Below are 25,579 nucleotides of genomic sequence, written 5' to 3' on the forward strand. Positions count from 1 at the left end.
CCCTGTCTTTATATTTTTCCTCTTTTCTGTACATTTTTGCCCTTCAAAATCATCCACCAATCTAACAGGAAACATGCCATCACACATGTCAGCGTTTCTCCATCTACGCTTTCTACTCTCATGTGTCTCTCCCCATGAATTTCGGAATCTACCTCTTGGTCTGACATGTCCTTTCAATCTTTCACTTTCTAATTCATGCATCTCATCCTCCCATTCAACTAAAGCTTCGAACTGAGTCGGTCTGGGTCTTGGATCAAGATTCATAATTTTTTCCCTCAAATTTCTCAAAACTGCCACATCAAAAGATCCTCCTTCCGGGAAATCTAACACACCATCGCTTCTAGTATATCTCACCCAATTCTCTAACCAAACACACGTATGGTAACCATATTTTGACAACATGTATGAAGCAGACGTATTCGGTGGAGGAAGCAATTTTCCCTCTCTTGTGACTATCACCTTATCTTTCACAAACATATTTTTCAATTTCTTAAACCATGAAGGTTACTTCTTTTCTTCTCCGTAATAGTAATCAATTTTTCTGTAAATTCCCTGTCTTTTCAAAAGATTGTGTACTTCCCTCTTGCTGTTCCGTAACACCAACCTATCACAGCACAGTTTACCCTAACGCACCAATTAGAACAAGATACGTCTATGTAGTGCTTAACCAATAGCTTTCGCTGTTTTCTGTGATGCACCAATCAGCCTTTTCTCGGTCTTGGTCACACGGACCAATCCCAGCGCGACACATTTGACGTAACTAGCTCTCCGGCTTTTGCAGCGCCGACCGACCCCTCCCTTATTTCAAGAAGCCGTATTTACAAGATATTTTACAAAATTCAATTAGTAACTTACACAAAACAACTCCATTCGTCTGTTTCGCTAAACAAAAGTGATAGTTTTCTCAATCACACAAGTATTCTGTATTTTCAGTAGACAGCCCTTACCTCTTCTTTACCACAGAATTTTACATTCGCCGATAAAGCAGCGCTTACCTGTACCTTTACCCTTCTCTCAAGCTCGGGTTAAGCTCTATTACTCTCTCAGCAGTAAGTTGTAAACCAGGATACGCAATGATCCCTATACTTGAAGGCTAAGATTTTATAGACTGTCCTCGCTATACTTTTATCCTTTCACACGTAGTGTCCCTAAACAGTGGTATACGACGATACCACCGCAGTATACGACAATACTACTTCTTTGAAACAGACTATGCGATGTGCGACTTCATTGCCACACTTCCTCTCCCTGCAGACAGAGTGACCAGCTTCACGCAATACTCGGAAGCCTTTTCAGGACTACATATAACGTAATACAAACTCAACAGATCTTAGTCATAATTCTGTACACCAAAACCCTTATATAGCACTTTGTACATAATCCTATCTAATTTCTATAGAAACCACTACTCTGCAACCAAGCTTATAACTGATGCAGCGCTACTCCAAAAATAATTTCTGAACCCATATCACTTATCCCTGAAACACCAGAACATACATTCACTCACATCACTTTGAGTTCCGTTCTCACAATTTCTATCTCACTCTTGGGACCAGTGAATCTCAATGGAGAGCTGCTGTATCGTAGCGAAATGTCTAAATTAACTAAACATTTATATTATATACATCTGCAGTTTTGAAAAGTTTACCATGGTTTTATTATCAGAAAATATACGTTTAGACATATCGCCATAAGGGTCGATGAGTCTGCTAGTAAGAAAATTAGGCGTCGGAAAATTCGAGACCAGCTTTAATTTCCCATTCATCAAATTTTAGTAGAGCAATTTTAACATGTATAAAAGTTTCTTTTCTTTATTTATTCATTAAATCTTTTAATGGCATTTAAACGAAAGTCTTCAGTTTAAAGACAATTAATTTAATTTATTTTAGAAAATTTCAGAAATAATGTTAGCATTTTAGGTTCAGAACATAAGTATTAGCAAAAGACAGATAGTTTCCAAAGTCCATTCTCCTAACCCCCTAACTAAAATCCCTCACTAAAGTGCCATTCCTGCAAAGAAAAATCATAAATCAAGAGGAAGGGTCTTACATCACAGGAACATCAGCAATCCCACAGCATCTCCGGAGGAAATTAGGAAAACCTCTTTTACTCGGTAAAATCAGCACTTTTTATACCTTTTTCACTAGCTCTATCTATCTAAAAGAGTAACTTTTAAAGAAAAGTCGAGTCCTCATTGGTCAGTTCAGGGGTGGATGAGCATAACCTCATCTCCACATTATACAATTTCTTCCTGTCAGGGTTTTTTTTAATGCCCCCATTGTCTCTTCAAGTCCGGCCTAGTCGAGTTTCCTTAACTCGCAACTTCAAGTAAAATTCTCACGTTCAGAACCATTGCTCTCATCATTTGGCAGCCATCTAGACTTCCAGGCCACAGTGGCCTTGAACTGCCTTCCGCACAGGCCCAAGCAGCTCACGTTCATTCTCATCTCTTCGGCTGCACATGCGTTCTGTCTTTGGCTGTCACAGTAAACTAGTGACTCCATTTTGTCACAGGCCTCTCGAGTCAGAATGGGAACTATCATAGAAACAAACACAAATAAACCTTAAATTTTGAAGACTAGCCTTTCTGTTTACCTCCTCCCTTACTAAGTTTTTCCTATTAGTAGTTACCTAGTAGATAAGCGACACTTATGCGTGATATACTCACTTTAGGTCCCATTTCTGGCCACAAATACATAAACAAAAGCACATTTATGCTTCATTCCATTATATCAATGCAGCACATTAGTACAGGACACGACAAAATTACATAGTTAGTTAATTATAATTGCAACATAAGCAGAGATTAGTTTCCCGCGTTTGTATGTGTCCAAGTTTTTATTCTAGGTTGGTTATTCCCATGCACCACTCTATTAGTTCAGATTACACGTTATCGAAGTGTGACTTCACAAGGGGTTACAAAATTTAGTTTCTCCACCTTGCTCCATCGCAACCACAAATTTTCCCCTGATCTAGTTTAGTCAGACCCATGCTTAGCCACTCAGGAAGGCTTGTACTGCATGTTCATGCACTGCCCCATCTTTCTCATCTCCCCCAATTGTTAAATGCACCTGAAAATTCATTTCAGTGCAGTAAGGTCCATTAAAAATATCCTGAACCTGAGATCTATTAAGATGAGTGCATAAAGCTGCACTTTTAACAAACAGGTCTTTAACAAGTCTGCGTACCTAGTAGCAGAAGATGGCGTGCTTTATGGCTGTTCCATACCCCGCCCAATTTACGATTTCTGGCACAGCATTGCCTTTTTCAGGGTTTGCACTCTGTATTACGATTTAGGGTGTAGGAGGAGCTTTGTTGATTTTGCCAGACCTGTCCCAACAGGCCCTGGACCTGGGGGTCCTTACAGATACTGCCCCTTGAAGATCCAACATGATTTATCACTTGGAGGCATGAGAAATTATTAGTAACTCCTTGTTCTGCTTAGAAAGATCTAAACCTTACATTGGGACTTAGTCTATGCTGCCATTCATCCAGATTACATCTATTCATGATAATAAACAGTAATAACTAAAATGAAAACCAGACATACCTACCACTTGTATGTGTAGCCCTGCTGCATCTCTCCGGATACACTTGCATTGTCTGGGAAAACAACATCACTCCCATCTTGAGTACAGGAACAGGCCAGAGGCTTTCAAAATGGAACCCGAAGGTCTCCATCACTCTGCTTTGCTCATATATACAATACATATCCTACAATGGCCACATATACAATCATGCACAACATACACTTGGATGGGATTAGATGGCAAAAACAGGGTATAAATCTGACAGCGTATTGGTGAGACAGTCCCCGCCTGTGCCAGATAACGTTGTTTTGTTAGTGAGTGAGTAAAACATCTTTAATTACAGAATCTTGAGGGATTTGCTTTAAATTAGACATTTTCTTTTTATGGTACCAACTCTACTTGTGCAGCACAACAGGTAGAGCTATCAATGCTTAAGTGATGTGTACACTCGGAATTGAATGTTTAAGCTGTCTTCCCCGAACAGCTTACATCCTCTGATTGTTATCTCTGAAAGCCTTCCCCTACTATACTCCTAAAACCATCATGCAGAATAATGCACAACATACACTTGGATGGGATTACATGGCAAACCAGCGTATAAATCTGACAGCGTATTAATGAGACAGTCCCCGCCTGTGCCAAATAACGTTGTTTTTATGAGTGAAACATCTTTAATTACAGAATCGCGAGGGAATTGTTTTAAATGAGGTATTTTCTTCTTACGGTACCATCTCCACTTGTGCAGCACAAAAGGTAAAATGATAGGATGTATTTTCTCCTAAATGATGTGTACACTCGGAACTGAATGTTTAAGTTGTTTTCCCCAACAGATTACATCCTCCGATTGCTGCTATCTCTGAAAGCCTTCCCCTACTATACCACTAAAACCCTACATGAAAAATTTACCTTGACTTACTTTCGCTTGATTGCTCTCCTTTCTTTTTTCGGAGTGACCCTCTTGTTACCTTCCATCTTCTGCATGTCTTATATTTCTGAGTTTAGCCTCCTGTCAGCCTTAATCCTTTTTACTGTAATTCTGCGATTGTCTGATCCCTAATTTCATAGGTCACAACCTCTCTTTAAAACTCTATCCCTGTAACCTCTCACGACTAATCTCCACCACCCTAACTCACAAACCACTCTACATAAACCACATAGTCCTTACTAATGATCACATCTAATTTATAAAAATATAATCCATCACAAAGTAACTCGAGTAAATGCTTGTAATTGTTTCTTGAGCGCACATGGAGTGTTTAGTTTGTTTATTGTACAGTTAATAAAAACTCACAATTTAAAACATACAAATGTATAAAAGAAAACCGTAGATGCATTTGAAACTTAAAAGGAGCGCACATTACTAATCGCACTAACCACTGAATTAACCGTTAACCTTGGGTCCTGCAGTAGCGTGCTACTCACCGTAAAGTGCTTCAAGACCTCGTCCGGGGTAGTAAGTGCTATATAAATGCAATTATGATTACAGTTATTGTAAAATAAACATTATTAAATAAAATAAAACATAATAATATATTAAAAAAACAGAAATAAGCATTACAATTGAAATACTAATTAGCATCCACAGTAAATAGGTAATAACTGATAAAAACCTCAAACTAAACAAACATTAACCAATAAAAAACAACTGCAAAGCAAACTAACCAATAAAAATATTTAATTAATAAAAATACAATAATAAAAATAGCAAAACATGTAACTACTTACCAAACCAAAAATCGCAAAGCTGCAAGACAACAATACTATGCTGGATTGCCAACAGAAAACCAAAACTGGATGCAAATATACACCTACCTTCAAAAGTAAGTAAAACATTTAAATGAACCTAGTGCAAATTAATTTTCTATTTTTATATATACCACATTTTAGGCACTATAGAAAAAGTACAACACAATCTACAACCTACAGAACTACTGAGAATGTTAATTGGAAATCTACAAAATACTACTCTAATGCTTGTTATGAAAGGGCTACTATGAAAAATGATGTTGTTATTACCGTGAGAGAACACAACCATCCACCCAAATGTCAATAAAACCGAAGTTTGACATGTACTTCAATATTTAAAAGAGGCAAGCACTAGTTTTCAAGAGCCCACTACTAAAATTCTAAAAGATAATGGGCCACATGCATCAACCAAGTCGCAGAATCGACCCGTTTGAGAACTCAAAAAAGGCTTTTTACATGTATTTTGTGATTCGGGAACCAGTTACCAAATCTCAAAATGGCTTTGCGATTCTGTTTTTTGAAGGGGCACGTTTAGGGCGTCCCTTCCAAATAGCGAATCCTAATGGTATGTATGAATGTTTTGTGACTGTGAATGCGGTTGCAAAACATAAAGTAGGTGGTAACCCATTCGCAATCAGTCGGGACTGATTGTAAAAAAAATTTAAGAACAGACAATTGTCCCATGGACCACTGCCCACTGAGCTGAATTAAAAAAAAAAAGATTGCTTTTTTAAAACGTAGTCACGGACATGGTGTTCTGTTGACCCTAGCAGGCCACCATCCCCGTGATTTTAGCGATTCCTAGGGGTCGAAAATTGCGATCTGCCTCATTAATATAAATGAGGGAGGTCGATTTGCGACCCACTGGGAATCGGTGTATGAAACTCATGGAGTTTCATACATTGGAAATTGGGATGACCTAATTGCAATCCTCAAAAATCGCAATTAGGTATTCGCAATTTCCAAATTTGATACATGTGGCCCAAACTCCTTAAAGCAGCCGTACACAGCACAACTACCAGGTATACCCCCTTTAAAACGCATAATAACACAAATTTGAAAATAGCCCAAAGTGATACTCCTCCTGACTCTAGAAAACGCCAAGACATCCATATTCCTCAACACAACCACCACACATAATGATGAACAAATTAATAATTATATTTTCCACAGAAGACAGTACTTAAACCTTTTTTTCAGATCAGGCGAAAAAACATAATTATAGGAAAGATTAATATATAAAAATATATAATAATGAATTACAAATCAGCACAATCACAAACCACAACATTAGAAATACAGATAAAAGTGAACAAAATAAATATAACACATAGAAATGCTAAGCAACACATTTTAATTATAGCAAATACACATAGATAATAGAATATAACATTTCCCACCCATAAAAAAGAAACTCCTCCTTTCAAACTCCTCGCCCCTCAGTTATGGAATGCCCTTCCTGTGTCCCTCAGAACCACGGGTAATCTGCTCGCTTTCAGGAAGTGTTTAAAGACCTTGTTGTTCACCCAATAAAGTTACTCGGCCCTCCCACACCGCTGTCTAGTGATGGATCTTAAGCGCCGGGACACTCTTCGGAGTAGCCGAGCGCTATAGAAAACCCCCCACATAACATAACATAACATAAATTAAACTTACAGTTCTGTGGCTGTAGATCTTCCTCCATGTCTATACTGTCAAAATACAATTTACCAAAACAGTGAAATTAAAGTTAAAAAAAAATCCCCAAACAAATGTGAAGATGAAATAACCAAAGGTAAATCCATCAAAGTAATTCAAAGTCATGAGGCACCATAAGAAAACAGAAAAATATAACAAAAATAAGGACCAAAGCAAAGAAATGTTAAAATAGTAATATTGGTTAACTAGACACCAAATGAATGTACTTAAAAACAATAATTCAAAAATTACAAGTTCATGGGATGACTTCCGATCCGTACACCTGTAAAAAAACATACAATGCCCACTGGAACATGACAATTTTTTCAAATACAACATAAACATTACTTTACAACTATAATAAACTTAAAATATAGCATAACTATATCCAAAACAACCGCAAGACTACTATCAAACTCTAGGTAGGCTGAACACACAACACAACTAAACAACAAAACACAAACTACGCCTAAATAATCCTCAAAACAAGCATTGGAAATGTAATATGTCTCGCGTTTCTTTGAGTTACAGCTAAATGCATTGTAAATGGCAATGTTTTTTTTACCTATGTGTTATAGGGTGTATGTATGTGGTGTGTAGTGGAATTATGTGAGTTGGTTTGGATTAGTTAGTTGTGTAATTGTGCGGTGTGTAGTGGATTTGTGTAGTGGAATTATATGGCATGGTGTGCTATTGAATTATGTGGATAGTAATTATGTGGTATTTAGTGTAATGGAATTATGTGGAGTGGGATTGTGCATTATGGAGTGCAATTATGTGGAATAGTATTTTGTGATGAGGAGTGGTTTGTAGTGGAGTTTAGCTATGAGTTGTGCTGTTGAATTTTGTGACATGGGTGTTTGTGGTGTGTTGTGTGATCTTGTTGAGTTATATTGTGTGATTTGGTGTTGAATTATGTCGTGTGGATTGGAAATGTATGAAGTTGAACTGTGTGGCACTCTTAAACATATATGTGCGAGCACAACAGGGAAGGGGGAGGGTAACAAAGAACAACGCAGTGATAGAGAAGTACGAGGGAACCCGCTGTAAAACCTATGTTGTGCTGAACATATGGAGTGCTAAGTACAAAACAATTCATTTACCTTACAGATGTGAGAGGGTTCTACATAAAAACAGTAGCCCAAAGTGCTTCTTTTCAACAACAAGGCCCCTGTTACTGTTGAGTATGCCCACAAATTAAATATTCAAATAGTAGCGGTACCCTTGCCTGGTTTAGCTATGTTTAATTTGTGTTTTTTGTAACATATAAATGCTAAAATATAGGAGTGTATGTAGAGAGTAGCGAATAATAAATATGAGAAGCCTCTAGGAAAACATGATTTACTGGAGTTAACAGGGTGTTTAAATAAAGTAAGTGCTGGAAATGTAAATCATAAAGCTGCAGGTATTGTTGGGATATATAAAACAGAGCCTAACTTGAACAAGCAGGTTTAAGGATGGCAGGAACTGGTGGGCAGAGGGGATGTGGGCTGAGGAGGTGATTTGTGCAGCAGGAGTTGATCGGTGGCAAGCAGCGAGGTGCCGGCAGCAGTTGCGCAAATAAAATTAATTCATTATAGAGTGAGTTAGTGATTTGCTTCAGTTTACAGAGTTCATATATAAAGTAACTGGTGCTTATGAAGCACAACAGTACTTTCAGGTGTTGCAATATAAATTACCTGATAAAATAAAACTTTGAAAACCATATTTTGAAATTTAGTAAAGAAACATATGTGCAGGTTTCGGTGAGGAAGCGATTTTGGGGGTGATGGGATCTGTGCAAAGGTAGTACATACAGTAGGCATGGCCCTTTTGTAGTCCGGTGACTCTGCATTACAAGCCCCTGCAGCGCCAAGCCTAGTGCCTGGGCAAACACAGACCCTGCAGTGCCAAAGCGCATCCGTTTAAAACTGGAGCATCTGTAAACACAACCCCTGCAGCGCCTACTAAACAACAATTGCATGTGCATAATTTAGTTAGTCCCCTGTAATTGAAGAGCACAGCTGCAAATCAAACATTAAAATAAAACCGGTACTCTTACCTGGTTCACATGTTTAATTTGTGTTGTTTGTAATATGTGACTGCTAAAATACAGGACTATATGTGATGAGGTAACAAACAATAAATCTGAAAAGCGCTTTGGAAAATGTGTTTTGATGGAGTTAACGAGGTGTTTGTATGAAGTAAGTGGTGGAAATGTAAAGCGCAAGCGCTTCAATACATTCAGGTAGTGTTGGTGCTTTATAACAGTCCCCAAAATAAACAAGGAGGTTTAGAGACGGCGGGGACTGGTGGTCGGAGGGGCAGTGGCGTAGCTAGACATTTTTGCGGGATCACTGACATAATATCGAGGGACATAATATCGAGTTGAAAAAATATCGTTGACAAAATATAGACAGACAAAATATCGAGTTTGTATCTACAAACGGGTAAGTACAAAAATATTGAGTACAAAATATCGTTTACAAAATATAGTTAATTAAAATATCGACTTTATTAAAAACAGTGGTAAATTAAATTAATATTAAAAATTAATTACTAAAATATACTTAAAAATACTTAAATTACCTTATAATATTTAAATAAATAATGAAAGTTATAAAAATAATATAGAATCATATTTATTAAAACATATATATACACAGTAACATAATATAATTAAATAATAATCAATATTATTACCGTAGGATAGCGTAAGTGTAAAAATTACTATTCCCACTCCAGAGAGTGCAACAGTGGGGAAAGCGTTGGATAGCATAGGGGTAAAAATTACAATTCCCACTCCAGTGAGTGCAACAGTAGGGAAAGCGTTGGATAGCGTAGGGGTAAAAATTACTAATCCCACTCCAAAGAGTGCAACAGTAGGGAAAGCGTTGGATAGCATAGGGGTAAAAATTACTATTCCCACTCCAGTGAGTGCAAAAGTAGGGAAAGCGTTGGATAGCGTAGGGGTAAAAATTACTATTCCCACTCCAGTGGGTGCGAGAGTAGGGAAAGCGTTGGATAGCGTAGAGGTAAAAATTACTATTCTCACTCCAGTGGGTGCAACAGTAGGGAAAGCGTTGGATAGCGTACCGGTAAAAATTACTATTTCCACTCCAATGGGTGCAACAGCAGGGAAAGCGTTGGATAGCGTAGAGGTAAAAATTACTATTCCCACTCCAGTGGGTGCGACAGTAGGGAAAGCGTTGGATAGCGTAGAGGTAAAAATTACTATTCCCACTCCAGTGGGTGCAACAGTAGGGAAAGCGTTGGATAGCGTAGGGGTAAAAATTACTATTCCCACTCCAATGGGTGCAACAGTAGGGAAAGCGTTGGATAGCGTAGAGGTAAAAATTACTATTCTCACCCCAGTGGGTGCAACAGTAGGGAAAGCGTTGGATAGCGTAGGGGTTAAAATTACTATTCCTACTCCAGTGAGTGCAACAGTAGGGAAAGCGTTGGATAGCGTAGGGGTTAAAATTACTATTCCTACTCCAGTGAGTGCAACAGTAGGGAAAGCGTTGGATAGCGTAGAGGTAAAAATTACTATTCCCACTCCAGTGGGTGCAACAGTAGGGAAAGCGTTGGATAGCGTAGGGGTAAAAATTACTATTCCCACTCCAGTGAGTGCAACAGTAGGGAAAGCGTTGGATAGCGTAGGGGTAAAAATTACTATTCCCACTCCAAAGAGTGCAACAGTAGGGAAAGCGTTGGATAGCGTAGGGGTAAAAATTACTATTCCCACTCCAGTGAGTGCAACAGTAGGGAAAGCGTTGGATAGCGTAGGGGTAAAAATTACTATTCCCACTCCAGTGGGTGCGACAGTAGGGAAAGCGTTGGATAGCATAGAGGTAAAAATTACTATTCCCACTCCAGTGGGTGCAACAGTAGGGAAAGCGGTGGATAGCGTACGGGTACAAATTACTATTCCCACTCCAATGAGTGCAACAGTAGGGAAAGCGTTGGATAGCGTAGAGGTAAAAATTACTATTCCCACTCCAGTGGGTGCGACAGTAGGGAAAGCGTTGGATAGCGTAGAGGTAAAAATTACTATTCCCACTACAGTGGGTGCAACAGTAGAAAAAGCGTTGGATAGCGTAGGGGTAAAAATTACTATTCCCACTCCAATGGGTGCAACAGTAGGGAAAGTGTTGGATAGCTTAGAGGTAAAAATTACTATTCCCACCCCAGTGGGTGCAACAGTAGGGAAAGCGTTGGATAGCGTAGGGGTTAAAATTACTATTCATACTCCAGTGAGTGCAACAGTAGGGAAAGCGTTGGATAGCGTAGGGGTTAAAATTACTATTCCTACTCCAGTGAGTGCAACAGTAGGGAAAGCGTTGGATAGCGTAGAGGTAAAAATTACTATTCCCACTCCAGTTGGTGCAACAGTAGGGAAAGCGTTGGATAGCGTACGGGTAAAAATTACTATTCCCACTCCAGTGAGTGCAATAGTAGGGAAAGCGTTGGATAGCGTAGGGGTAAAAATTACTATTCCCACTCCAAAGAGTGCAACAGTAGGGAAAGCGTTGGATAGCGTAGGGGTTAAAATTACTATTCCCACTCCAGTCAGTGGAACAGTAGGGAAAGCGTTGGGGTAAAAATTACTATTCCCACTCCAAAGAGTGCAACAGTAGGGAAAGCGTTGGATAGCGTAGGGGTTAAAATTACTATTCCCACTCCAGTGAGTGGAACAGTAGGGAAAGCGTTGGATAGCGTAGGGGTAAAAATTACTATTCCCACTCCAAAGAGTGCAACAGTAGGGAAAGCGTTGGATAGCATAGGGGTAAAAATTACTATTCCCACTCCAAAGAGTGCAACAGTAGGGAAAGCGTTGGATAGCGTAGGGGTTAAAATTACTATTCCCACTCCAAAGAGTGCAACATTAGGGAAAACATTGGATAGCGTAGGGGTAAAAATTACTATTCCCACTCCAAAGAGTGCAACAGTAGGGAAAGCGTTGGATAGCATAGGGGTCAAAATTACTATTCCCACTCCAACACGACTACATCCTCCTGGGGGACCTCAACTTCCATCTGGAGAACAACAACGACCGCAACACCAGCACCCTGCTCGACAACCTCGCCAATCTTGGACTCAAGCAGCTGGTGTCCACCCCCACCCACCTCGCCGGACACACACTCGACGCCGTCTTCTCCTCCAGCACAGACGTCGCCTTCAGCCACGCCACAGAACTCCACTGGACGGACCACAGCTGCGTCCACTTCGCCTTCAAGAGAACGACGACCCACCACCACCAGCAACAGGCCGCCCGCAGAAGCTGGAACAAGATCACAGCAGACCAGCTCGACACCACCCTGAGCCAACACCCTCCTGCCAGCTCAGCGAACCCCAGCCAGGCCGCCGAGAACCTCACGAAGTGGATCAGCATCTGCGCGGACGAGCTCGCCCCGCTGAGGACCCCGCCCAGCAGACCCGGCAGCAAGAAAGCCCCATGGTTCACCGACGAACTCAAGAGCTCCAAGAAGAACTGCCGAGCCCTCGAGAAAGTCTGGAGAAGGGAACCTACACCGGACAACAGGACCACCCTCAAACTGGCCACTCGGAAGCACCACCAGCTGATCCGCGCCGCCAAGAAAACTGCTTTCAAGGACCGGCTGGACAACAACGCACACAACAGCAAGGAACTCTTCAACATCGTGAAAGAGCTTTCCAACCCCAGCGCGGGAAACAACGACATCACCCCATCGCAAGACCTCTGCGACTCCCTCGCTTCCTACTTCCACAACAAGATCGCGGACATACACAACAGCTTCAACAAACAACCAACGCACACCAGGACCGAACAACCACCCCCCACCACCACCCTCCACGCCTTGACCCCGATCAGCACCGAAGACACCATCCGCACGATGAACTCCATCCACTCCGGATCACCGACCGACCCCTGCCCTCACCACGTCTTCAACAAGGCCGACGCTGTCATCGCACCCCACCTGCGAGACATCATCAACACATCCTTCGACACCGCCACCTTCCCTGAGAGCTGGAAGCACGCCGAACTCAGCGCTCTACTCAAGAAACCTACAGCGGACCCCACCGAACTCAAGAACTACCGCCCCATCTCGCTCCTCCCGTTTCCAGCCAAAGTCATCGAGAAGACCGTCAACAAGCAGATGGCCACCTTCCTCGAGACGAATGGATCCCTCGACCCCTCACAGTCCGGCTTCCGAGCCAATCACAGCACCGAGACCGCCCTCATCGCCGCCACCGATGACATCCGAGCCCTGATGGACAACGGAGAAACAGCGGCCCTCATCCTCCTAGACCTCTCCGCGGCATTCGACACTGTCTGCCACCGCACCCTAGTACAGCGCCTCAGCAACGTCGGAATCCGGGACAAGGCGCTGGAATGGATCATCTCCTTCCTCGACGGAAGAACACAGAGAGTCCGCCTACCACCGTACAAGTCAGAGGCCTCCAAAGTCATCTGCGGCGTCCCTCAAGGATCCTCTCTGAGCCCCACCCTCTTCAACGTCTACATGAGCCCCCTCGCGGCCATCGCACGCCAACACAACCTCAGCATAATCTCCTACGCCGACGACACCCAGCTGATCCTCTCCCTGACCAACGACCCCGCCACCGCCAGAGCCAGCCTACACGAGGGGATGAGAGAGGTAGCCGAGTGGATGACGACCAGCCGCCTGAAACTGAACTCGGACAAGACGGAGGTCCTCATCCTGGGCTCCTCACCCTCCGCCTGGGACGACTCCTGGTGGCCTCCCGCCCTGGGCACCGCACCCAAACCAACGGACCACGCACGCAACCTGGGCTTCATCCTGGACTCCTCCCTCTCCATGACCAGGCAAGTCAACAACGTCTCCTCGGCTTGCTTCAACATCCTACGCATGCTACGGAAGATCTTCTGGTGGATCCCCACCGAGACCAGGAAGACCGTCACCCAGGCCCTCGTCACTAGCCGACTGGACTACGGCAACGCCCTCTACGCCGGTACCACCGCCAAGCTCCAGAAGAGACTCCAGCGGATCCAGAACGCCTCAGCCAGACTCGTCCTCGACATCCCACGACACAGCCACATCTCCGGACATCTGAGAGACCTCCACTGGCTCCCCGTCAACAAAAGAATCACCTTCCGCCTCCTCACCCACGCACACAAAGCCCTACACGACCAAGGCCCGAGCTACCTCAACAGTCGGATCAACTTCTACGCTCCCAAACGCCACCTCCGGTCAGCCAACCACGCCCTCGCCGCCGTCCCCCGCATCCGAAGAGCAACTACAGGAGGAAGGTCCTTCTCCTACCTGGCCGCCAAGACCTGGAACTCCCTCCCGACCGACCTGCGCCTGACCCAAGACCACCTCTCCTTCAGGAAGAAGCTGAAGACCTGGCTGTTCGAGCAGTAGCGGCACCCCCCCTCCCCCAAGCGCCTTGAGACCCTACGGGTATGTAGCGCGCTCTATAAGTGTCATTGATTGATTGATTGAAAGAGTGCAACAGTAGGGAAAACATTGGATAGCGTAGGGGTAAAAATTACTATTCCCACTCCAAAGAGTGCAACAGTAGGGAAAGCGTTGGATAGCGTAGGGGTAAAAATTACTATTCCCACTCCAGAGTGTGCAACAGTAGGGAAAGTAAATGCTTCATATATTATTTAAAAAAATATAAATTAATATCTATAAAAAATTATTTTAAAGTAATTACCAATTTATTTTAATATAACAATTAATCAATTAAAATTACAAATTAAAATTAATTATTACTATTTGTTACCTATTACTCCAAATTAATTACAAATAAAAAATTATTTAATTAACAATTAAAAATTATTTATCTATTATTTCAAATTAAATACAATTACATAAATTGAATTATTTAATTAATTATAAATAAATTACTTCCCATCCTATTCCTCTATAAAGGCAGAACCTGCTACTTAAAATAAATAGGTAAAATTAACATAATTAGCAATTAATCAATTAAATAAAATTAATTGCCAATTAAAATTTAATTAATTACCCATAAAATTTTAATTAACAATTCATTATAAAAAAATACCAATAACTTTTTTAACATATGTAATTAATTTTATTTAAATTACTTCCCACCCAATTCCCCTATAAACCCACAACCCGCTACAGAAAATAAATTAATTGCCAATTAAATTTTAATTATTTACCAAATATAAATTAATTAACTATTAATTAAAATATGATACCAATAAATACATTTACATATTTAATTAATTATAATTAAAATACTTCCCACCCTATTCCCCTATAAACCCACAACCCGCTACAGAATTTAACTACGCAAAAAAATAAAAAAATAAATCATTATTTAAAATTAATTATAACATAAATACACAATTTTCACACATATAATAACATAAAAAACATTATAAAAAAATAGATACTATTAAAAATTTGACATTTTTAATTACCTATATTATATACTTCGATATTTTAACTGTCTATATTTTTAACATTCGATATTACATTACTTACCTTAAAAACAATATTTTTGATGTCTATATTCTGTCCAGTCGATATTTTGTCCAGTCTATATTTTGAACTCGATATTATGTCCAGTCGATATTTTGGAATCGATATTATGTCTGTTTACCATTTTTGCGCCCATGGCTGTAACTGCCCAGCAGTGGAGGCTGCCAGTAGTGCAGGTGGGTGGTGGGGGGCACTGGTGATTCCTGTGTTTCCTGCCACGTGACGGCTGCAGGTAGGAGAGGAGGCCACTGCCCACAAAACTTGTGCCGCAAGGGGCGGACCACTCCCTACCCATCCACCTCCCTTTCTATACCACTGCGGAAGGGATGTGGGCTGAGGAGGTGATTGGTGCACTGGGAGTTTAGCGGGGGCAAGCAGCGAGCTGTCAGCGGAATATGTAAAGTAACTGGTGCTTATATGAAGCGCTTCAGTACTTTTGGGTGTTGTTGGTGCAATACAAAAAGAACAGATACAATAAAATTGTAAAAAGCATAGTTTGAAATTTAGTAAAGAAACATATGTGCAGGTTTCGGTGCAGAAGTGATTTGGGGTGAAGGGGATCTGTTCAAAGGTAGTACAAATGGTAGGCATGTCCCTTTCAAGCCCAGTTCTTTAGCAAACACAACCCCTGCAACGCCACAGCTACAGTTGGATGTGATTAGTAAATGCACTTTAAAAAACTGGAACAGCAATCCCAAACAAGCAGTTCATGTTAGTTTGAAAATTAGTAAACATATGTGCAGGTTTGGGTGCAGTAATGACTTGGGGGTGGAGGGAATCTGTGCAAAGGTAGTACATACTGTAGGCACAGCCCTTTCTAGACCAGTGAATCTGCAACCCTAGCCCCTGCCGCGCCAAGCCTTGTGCGTAGGCAAACACGACCCCTGCGGCACTGAGGCATGGCCCTTTGAAGCCCAGTGCCTCTGCAAACACAACCCCTGCAGCGCCGCAGCTACAGTTGGATGCGATTAGTAAATGCCCTTAAAAACAAGTAAAGAAGGGCGGCAGATAAGGAACTATTCTTAAAAGTCAGGGAAAGTGCACAGTGTGTGAACTGAGCGTAAAGAGAAAGTGGAAATGATAAAGATAGGAGGCACGGTAGGAGAGTATAGACAAGTGCGGCCTCGTGGCCGCAAAAGCAATGTCAGGAAAGCAGCTGGCACAGTGCAGGCCGCTGCTCGCTCCAGAGCACCCCAGGCCAGGGAACAGAGAAGGCGGGACATGCACCCACTTTGGGCCAAATGCGTGCTGTCTTTCTTAGAAAGACGCATACAAATGCCAATAGCGGGAGATTATAAAAAAGCGCACGTACAAGCGTGTGTTTAGAGTTTAAAACCCTTTCTAAAAGCCTTGCAGAGCAGCGCATGCGTGCCGGCTCAGACGAGACCTAATAAAAACTATAACTAACATTAACTAGATCTACTCACCTCCCTCCTACCCCCATTACCCTATAGAAAACTTTAAAAAGGTCCTACTTATACAACAATCAGAAGCAGGTAACCACAGCTAGCTCCCAGCAAATCAGATGAAAAGTGACAGGAACAGAGTACAAAAGTACACATAGTGGTATAAAAAAGCCAACTGAAATTAAAAAACAAACTTTCTCCCTATGACAACAATGGAACCTTAACCCAAAATTGTTAATAAATGGTTCAAAAAATATGTAACAATGTTGTAAAACATTGCAATAAATGTATTAAGCAATATCAATAATAATTTAAAGCATAATGTAAATTGTACAATAAGTATAATAAATAATATGATATGGTACTATCCATAATATACTCTGAAAATTATCTAAAAACTGTTCTACCAAAAACCTGTATGACAAATATATATGTTTAAAAATGTTATCATATTTGCAAAAATGTTGAGGAATAGCAATATCTGAAAACGTGTTTGAAAAATATATAGCACGTGTATTTCAGAAAAAATATAAAAGACGTTGCAAAAAACAATAAAATCTTTATTTTCTGTTATAAAAGTATGTTGATGTATTAAAAAATATAAAAATGAATAAAGATATACATAGAATAGAATATTAAAAACGAAATAAAGAACAATATAAAAATTATAAAATGTATAATTTACTATTGTTTGAAAAAATGTTAATGAAATGTGGTTGCATTTTCTATTCCCAATTCTATTTAAACAATTTTAGGAATTATATTGCACACTAAAGTATTCCCAATTATTATTTCCACTCCAGTTTAAGCCATTTACAGGAAGGTGTTGAACACTAAAATGCTCACACTTAGGGACTGATTCCAATGTTGTTAGGAATGGGTCCGACCCTTGTTCGAGCCATCCTAACCACATTGGAGTCACAAATTCGGATTCCTTTCCAATCGATCCATTCCAATGGGCTCGGTCAGAAAGGAATCCGACTCGGTTTTCTGGATGGTTTACAACGGGCTCGGAGAGCTCGTCCGCCATCCAGAAACCCTTCAGTACTCCCCCGGCTGGCTCTTTACGGTCAAGGTAGTACGATGGCAGTTTCCCAATGCCTTCTTTTGCCAGTTTTTCTGGCACAAAAAGGCAGTGGGAAACTGTCTTTGGGGGCTCTCATGGGTGTGAGGCCACCACATAACAGCCTAGGGGGCATCTATGGTGCCACCTTGTTGATCCCTGCACTTGGTGGCAGACATGTGGAGGTGCCTGCCAAGGGGTATAGGGATGAACTGCATACCTGCTTTTTCAATAGGAGCATGCATTCTGTTTGGAATGCATGCTCTTATTGAAAGGTATAGACATGCCACCGAACAGGGTTTGGTCGCATCCTATTTGCAGGTCTGTAACCGACGACAGAAGGTCGTTTGATAATAGTTCCTCACCAATGTCGGACGGACTCCGGTTCGTCTGACATTGGAATCGGCCCCTTAGTATACCCATCCCAACCAAAGCCATTTAAGGGAACAGGTTCGAAATTAATGTGATCATATTTACCATTCTCACTCCAATCTAACCCAATTAGAGCAAGGTGTTGTACACCAAAAGGGTGGTATTTACTATTCCCACTGCAAACTAAGCCATTTATAGGACGGTGTTGGATACTAAAGTTCTCACATTTACAATTCCCACTCCTACGTAAGCCATATATTGGAAGGTGTTGGACACTAAAGTGGTCACATTTACTAATCCCACTCTCATCTAAGTCATTTAGGAACTGTGTTGGAAAGTAAAGAGGTAACATTAACTATTTCCACTCCAATCTAACCCAAGTAAGGCAAGGTGTTGGATACTAAAGTGGTCTCATTAGCTATTCCCACTTCAATCTACATGATTTAGAGGAGGATTTTGGACACTAAAGGAATGACATTTACTATTTCCATTTAATTCCAAGTCATTTAGGGGAAGGTGTTGGAGACTAAAGCTGTAACATATACTATTCCCGCTCCAAGCCATTTGGGTGAAGGTTTTGGAGAATAAAGTGGTCACATTTACAATTCACACTATAACAAAAGCCATGTAATGGAATGTGTTAGACATTTGCTATTGCCACTTCAAACCAACCCACTTAGTGCAAGGTTTAGAACAATAAAGTGGTCACATTTAATATGCCCTTGTCAACCTAAGTCATTTATTGGAAGGCGTTGGCCACTAAAGTGATCACATTAACTTTTCACATTCCAACCTAAACCATTTAGGGGAAGGCTTGGACACTAAAGGGGTACCATTTACCATTTTGACTCAAATCTAAACCATTTAGGCGAAGGTGTTAGACAATATAAAGGTGACTAACTATTCCCACTCAATTCTAAGCAATTTAGGGTATGGTATTCAACCCTAATGGTGTGACATTAACCCCTTCGATGCTGATGATGAGCTCAGCTCGTCATCAGTTACGGCGCTCCTACGCTGATGACGAGCTGAGCTCGTCATCTAATGCGGCTTTTCGCAAAACGCAGCGCGCGGCAGGAAAGCCGCTAGCGCGCATGCGGTTAACTATTCCCACTCCAGTCTAAGCCACTATGGGGAAGGTGCTGCACACTAAAGGGATTTTATAAAAAACAGAGGAACCCACACTCAAAATCTTTCACACCATTCTAATTAGGATGAAAAAAGATAAACAAAACTTAATATGCTTATCTCGGCAATTAGTTATGCCGTTTTATTCAATAATTATATCAAAAATAGAAAGAAATTTATATCAAGAGAAGTATCAAATGTCTTGAACTTACTGACCAAACACGTACAATTAAACAAATTCAAAAAAATTACGTGAATGTGCAAACATGTGAAGAGACATACATATGAATTAAAGACTCAAATCCAAAAAACTGCATAATTGCGCAAAAATTTGACAAAAACAAGCATTTAAATTGTGCAGAACATATGACTAATATATAATACAAACATAAGTGCAAAGGGAAATTTTCATATAATTTTCAAAATTATTTGACCAAAATGAAGCCTTTTAGTGTGCTTCCATATAACAAAACAACCTCTCGGTAGAGATGTTACAAAGCGTAATATTTCAAACAGTCTTAGCTATTTCTAAACTAGCCAGGATTTAATCCTGCACGCCTACGCGTTTCGAGTTTGGGAGTGTTCTTCCCAAGCTCTCTTCAGGGCCAAATGTATTCCTTTCCCCATATGTGGACCTATTGATAAAAACACAAAAATGAAGGTACTTGTTACTGAAAGCTCCCCTCAACCTGCTCAGCCTTTCTCATATGTACAACAGTAAAAAAGACGTACCTCTGGGGATTTGAGGTAATTCAATTCGTCCAGAATAATCTTGTGAATAAGTACGGTCTGTGCGGTAATCTACAAGGATTAGCACAAAATTTTATGAAGCTTGTGAACTTTTATATACAATTTTTGTGTTAAATTTAATGTGAAACCGGCGTGTAATTCATACCTGGTTAGCAGGTACTAGAGCAAACAAGTTCAGCTGTGATTCTCATTATTTGTCGATTTCCGTTTAAAGCTTGGTGCGCTGTAAGTAAAACGGGCGCATTACTCATATTTTCCATGACGTTTACAGTTGAACTATCATGTACAATTATGCGTGTTAGGCTCATAACTTACTGATAACGCTCCCGCCTTTCAAGGTTCAAGGGTGTCCTGATCCACAGTGGAATCTGTTATTTATGTGGGTCCCTTCTGGGTTGTTTCTCAACATCCGCGGTTCTATTTAAACAAACGCGGGTAATTGTTAAAGAAAACATTGCGTGCAGCAGAAGGTTAAACGCGCGCGCTGGCTGTTTGTTGGAAAGCAGCGGCGGTGTGACTTAAAGTGAATAAAATCGGCTCGCATTTCCAGAAGTGTCGTGTCGCCTAGTTTAATAAGCAAAAAGGGCAAGCTATGCGCGGAACAGAGCGGCTGATGGCCCCGCTGTTAGCGGTTTATCGTACCTGTCAATTCTGTAACCAGCGCCACTTCCTCATTCCATCACACAGTGGATGCACGTCGGTTCTCTGAAGCGCATAAAGGGACCCACCTCTTGAGTCTAAACCAATCAATGAGGAATTGGTTTTGCAGTGCCTCAGAGGTGCATTGTGGGACATGTAGTCAACCAAGCTGGATGATCAAAGCATGTCACTTCAAACTATCATGGCATGTTCAGCCTTATAGTCAAATCAACTGTGGTACTGGGTTTAAAGTCTTGATAGCTCACTCATTGAGTTGAGGCCGGTGTTGATAGTATCAAACCGCATTATTAAATATGCCTCTTTGCGCAACAAAGCCTGCTCGACATTAGGCGATTTGTGCTGTGGATCCATTCCAGCCAGAACGGTCCATTTGAAATCAGTTTCTTTGTGATTTGCGTTAGCAAAATGCTCCACCATTGGTGCATTTTGAACTTTCTTCTTGAGCCGTGAACGATGTTGGGTTATCCGGACATTCACCTGTTGGCATGTTTTGCCTATATACAGTTTATTGCAAGCGCACAAAATACCGTAGATAACATTTTTACTCTTGCAGTTTGTGTGTAAACTGTGTCTCCATTTTATGCCATTGTGGCAAAATTCATCTCCTTCTACAACACTAGTACAGGCGAACAAGTGCCACATTTGTGGTGGCCTGTGATGGGTTTGAGGTTCCATTTGGAAATTAGATCACTTTTAGGTTTCTGTATGAAACTGTCGGCTCTTATGATTTGTTGGCCAACGCTCAAATTTTTCTTCATGGCAAAAATAGGCTTTTGAAGAGGGAAATCTAACCCCTCCAACAAATGCCAATTTCGCAGAATAATCTGGCGAAACTTATTTGTGTGTGCTCCATATGTAGTGACACATACGAGTTTGTCCAATTCTTTCTTGGTTTTTATTTTGAGGAGTTCTTCTCTCGGGGTGAAGCGTGCACGTTTTTTAGAGTGTTTCAAAAGTTTTTTAGGGTAACCTCTTTTGCTTAGTTCATCACAAAAGATGTCTGCATGTGTATTGAATCCATCAAGGTCAGTGCAATTGCGCCTGATCCTGAGTAACTGCCCATACGGGAGGTTGTCCTTCAAACATTGGGGGTGGGCACTCTTGTAGTGTAGAATAGTGTTTTTATCCGTGGCCTTCTTGAACAAAGTGGTGGTGAACTTGCCCCCTGAACTGCCGACAGCCACATCAAGGAATGTCATTCTTTGATTGCTACACTCAATGGAAAATTTAATGTCAGGGTGTCTTAAAGGGATGACATTTACTACTTCCACTCCAACATAACTAATTTATGGGAATGTGTTGAACATTGAAAGGGGTGGCATGTACTATTCTCATTCCAATCTAAACCATTTAGGGTAAGATGTTGGACACTAAATGTGAGACATTCACTATTGCCACTCCAACCTAATTCATTTAAGGGAAGGTGCTGGATATTAAAGTGGTTGCATTTACTATTCCCAAACCAAACTAAACCATTTAGAGGAAGATGTTGGATACTGAAGTGATCACATTAACTATTCCCTCTCCAATCTAAACCACTTCGGGGAGGAATTTAGACACTAAAGGGGTGACACCTACTATTCCCACTTCAATCTAAACTATTTAGGGTAAGGTGTTTTAACAATAAATGGGTAACATTAACTATTCCCACTCCAATCTAAACCATTTAGGGGAAAGTATTGGACACTGAAGGGCAGACATTAACTATTCCTACTTTAGCTTAAGCCATGGAAGGAAAGGTGTTGTGAGCTCAAGGGGTCATATTTTCTATTCCCATTCCAACCATTTAAGGGAAGGAATTGGACACTAAAGGGTTGACATTAACTATTCCCACTACAACCTAATCCAGTTAAGAACATGTATTGGATACTAAAGGGGAGACATTTACTATTTCCACTCCAGCCTAAGTAATTTAGGGGGAAGTGGTGGGGGTTAAAGGTTTGACATTTACTATTGATACTCCGATCTAAACCATCTAGGGAAAGGTGTTGGATATTAAAGTGGTGATTAGGTTGACCAACCCTTTCCCTGACGTCTTTTGCCCGTAATTCTGGACAATGGAGTGAGCTGTCCCCCTACAAGCAGCCTCAGAGTTCTGTAACTCTCACTACTGGGGCCAGCTTGCTGCTGAGAACTTCAAGGACTTGCAGAAGCCCCCCCCCGACCTGGCACAGACTCCTATCACTCTCATTGCTGGCCAATTAGCACATACAGAATGATTATGGGCCTCTCTGTGCAGTTACAACACTTCCTGGGACTCCTCCTGCTACAGCCTATGGCATGGCATTCTGCTTTTTTTCAGGGGCTGGTGTCATCTCACCAGGGGCCAAGCTCTCAAGCTCTGGGAGCGGTGATGCTTTTTGACACTTCTTACAGGGTCAATGGCACAGACTTCAGAACGTTGTGTGACAGCAATTTATAGGTTAAAAAATTGCACACCATGCGCCCCCAGCACACACCCGCATGCCCAGATTGCCCCTACCTGCATGCCAGCCACCCTTTTCATGGCGGGGTCAATACCATGAAAAGGGCGGTGGTTGCATGTCCGTGTAGCTCTTTTAAAACTACTGCTGCTACGCTCGCCCAGGCCTTCAACTATCAGTGTGCTTAGAATCCTCACCTGCCTATGTTTTTACGATCCCCGGTCCACCACAGTGATTACCGATTGAGCGGAGGGACATGACTCCTCCCCCTAACTCTCCCGGCCTGCGTGATCAGCTGACACAGCAACACTTCATAAGTGGCCTGTGTGAGCAGACGCACAGAAGCCATTATAACTAATGTAAAGAATCTTTTGCACTTGTAAAATACTGTTTTTTTAGCCATTTTAATTCCTGTAACTTTGTTCCTAACTTTGCTCTTACCTGCTTTTTGACTGGTTGCATGTTCATGTTGCTCTTTTAAAACTACTGCTTCTATGCTCACCCAGGCCTTTAAACTGTCAGTGTGCTTAGAATCCTCACCTGTCTGTGTTTTCACGATCCCCGGTCCTCCACGGTGATTACCGATTGAGTGGAGGGACGTGACTCCTCCCCCTAACTCTCCCTGCCTGTGTGATAAGCTGACACAGCTACACTGCATAAGTGGCATATGTGAGCGGATGCACGCAGCGGGCGCACCAATGGCAAGTCTGTCTGCGCCCGTCCGCGGCTGTCCGGGGCTGAGGCTAACCACTATGCCCCTTTGAAACCACCCCAGCATCTGCATTACTTGAGCAGCATCCTGCGGTCTCTGGATAAGCCATTGGGTGAAGCCTGTCTCCACCAATTACAGGCAGGGGAAGGGACCACACGATGTTCCAGCTGCCCTTCCATTTTCAAACCATGCAATACTGCACCCCAGCAAGCCCATATGAAATGCACCCTTATTAATTGCAGATCCCTGGTCAAACACCAAACAGAAATTCATGATTACCTCACTGATCACCCACCTGAGGCTATGTTCCTCACAGAAACCTGGCTCAGTGAAGACTCAGCCCCGTCATACTTGAGGCACTCCCTAACAACTACGGTATGCTCAGACAAGACCGTACAAAAAAACGTGGAGGTGGAATAGCCATAATTTTCCACTTATCCCTCAATTGCACCCCCAAAAAAACTTACATTGGTAACTCAGAGGCAGCTTTCTTCAGCCTAAGAAGAGGTAATGAGACAGCAACACATGGTCTCTTAATTTACCACCCAACTGAGCCACTCAATGACTTTACAGTCAATTTTACGGATCTGGCGACCTAGCTGGCTCTTAAATATAACAATCTCATAGTTCTGAGATATCTTAATCTCCACATGGAAGACCACCTCAAATCCGAACAATTTCTATGCAAAGAACTTGCCAGCATACAACTCGAACTTAAATCCCTGGCCCCAACACACCGCGCAGGCCACCTTTTCTCTAACCACTCAGGGCTGGTGGTGGAACGACCTAGTCCTGTTCCGTGGTCCAATCACCACCTTATAGAATTGTGAATACCCCCACCTAAACAAACGCCTGTGAAAAACATTGATCCGATCCGTCCATGCAGAATTGTGAATACCCCCACCTAAACAAACCCCTGTGAAAAACATTGATCCGATCCATCCATGCAGAAACTGGTCTAAGTTCAACCATGAGAGTTTTCCAACGTGCTTAAAAAAACTCCACCTCTGCTGAATAACGATGTCAATCTAGTGAACTTGTCAATAAATAAGTGGATAACAGAGGCACTTGACGAAGCAGCCCCCTGGAACACAAAGACCCCTAAGCGTGGGTCTAAACCGGCATCCTGCTTTAACGATGAGCACAGAATAGCCAAACAGGGTTGTAAGCGCCTGGAACGAAAATGGAGAATAGCTTTCTCCAAAGATTCGAAAGAAGCTTACAGAGCAACACAGAAGAACTCTCCCTCATCAAAAAGAGGCGGCTCATATACTATAAAGAGAGAATCGACATGTAAGAGAATTCCTCCAAGGAAGTGTACGCCACGCTGAAAGAGCTCTCGTCCCTGGAGAGAATATTTATGCCACCTAGCTGCTCTGAAGAGCGTTGCAACGTAATTGCAGACTACTTTCTCCAAAAAGTGTCCACTATATATAACTCCTTCCCAGAGGAAGCCCGTAACTGCCTCAGTGATCCCAATGAGGAATTCAATGAGATCTGCCTTACACCCTTCCGCGAGTTCCTCACTTCACCCGTACTGGTGCTCAAGGAAATGGTTCATCAAATCGGGCTCCCCCGACGACCCAGCGGCACCGAACAGATTAAAGGAGGGCATTGAATGTATAATACCCAAAATACATGAACTAA

The sequence above is a fragment of the Lissotriton helveticus genome, chromosome 7, assembly GCF_964261635.1.
Source record: "Lissotriton helveticus chromosome 7, aLisHel1.1, whole genome shotgun sequence".
NCBI classification, from domain to species: domain Eukaryota; kingdom Metazoa; phylum Chordata; class Amphibia; order Caudata; family Salamandridae; genus Lissotriton; species Lissotriton helveticus.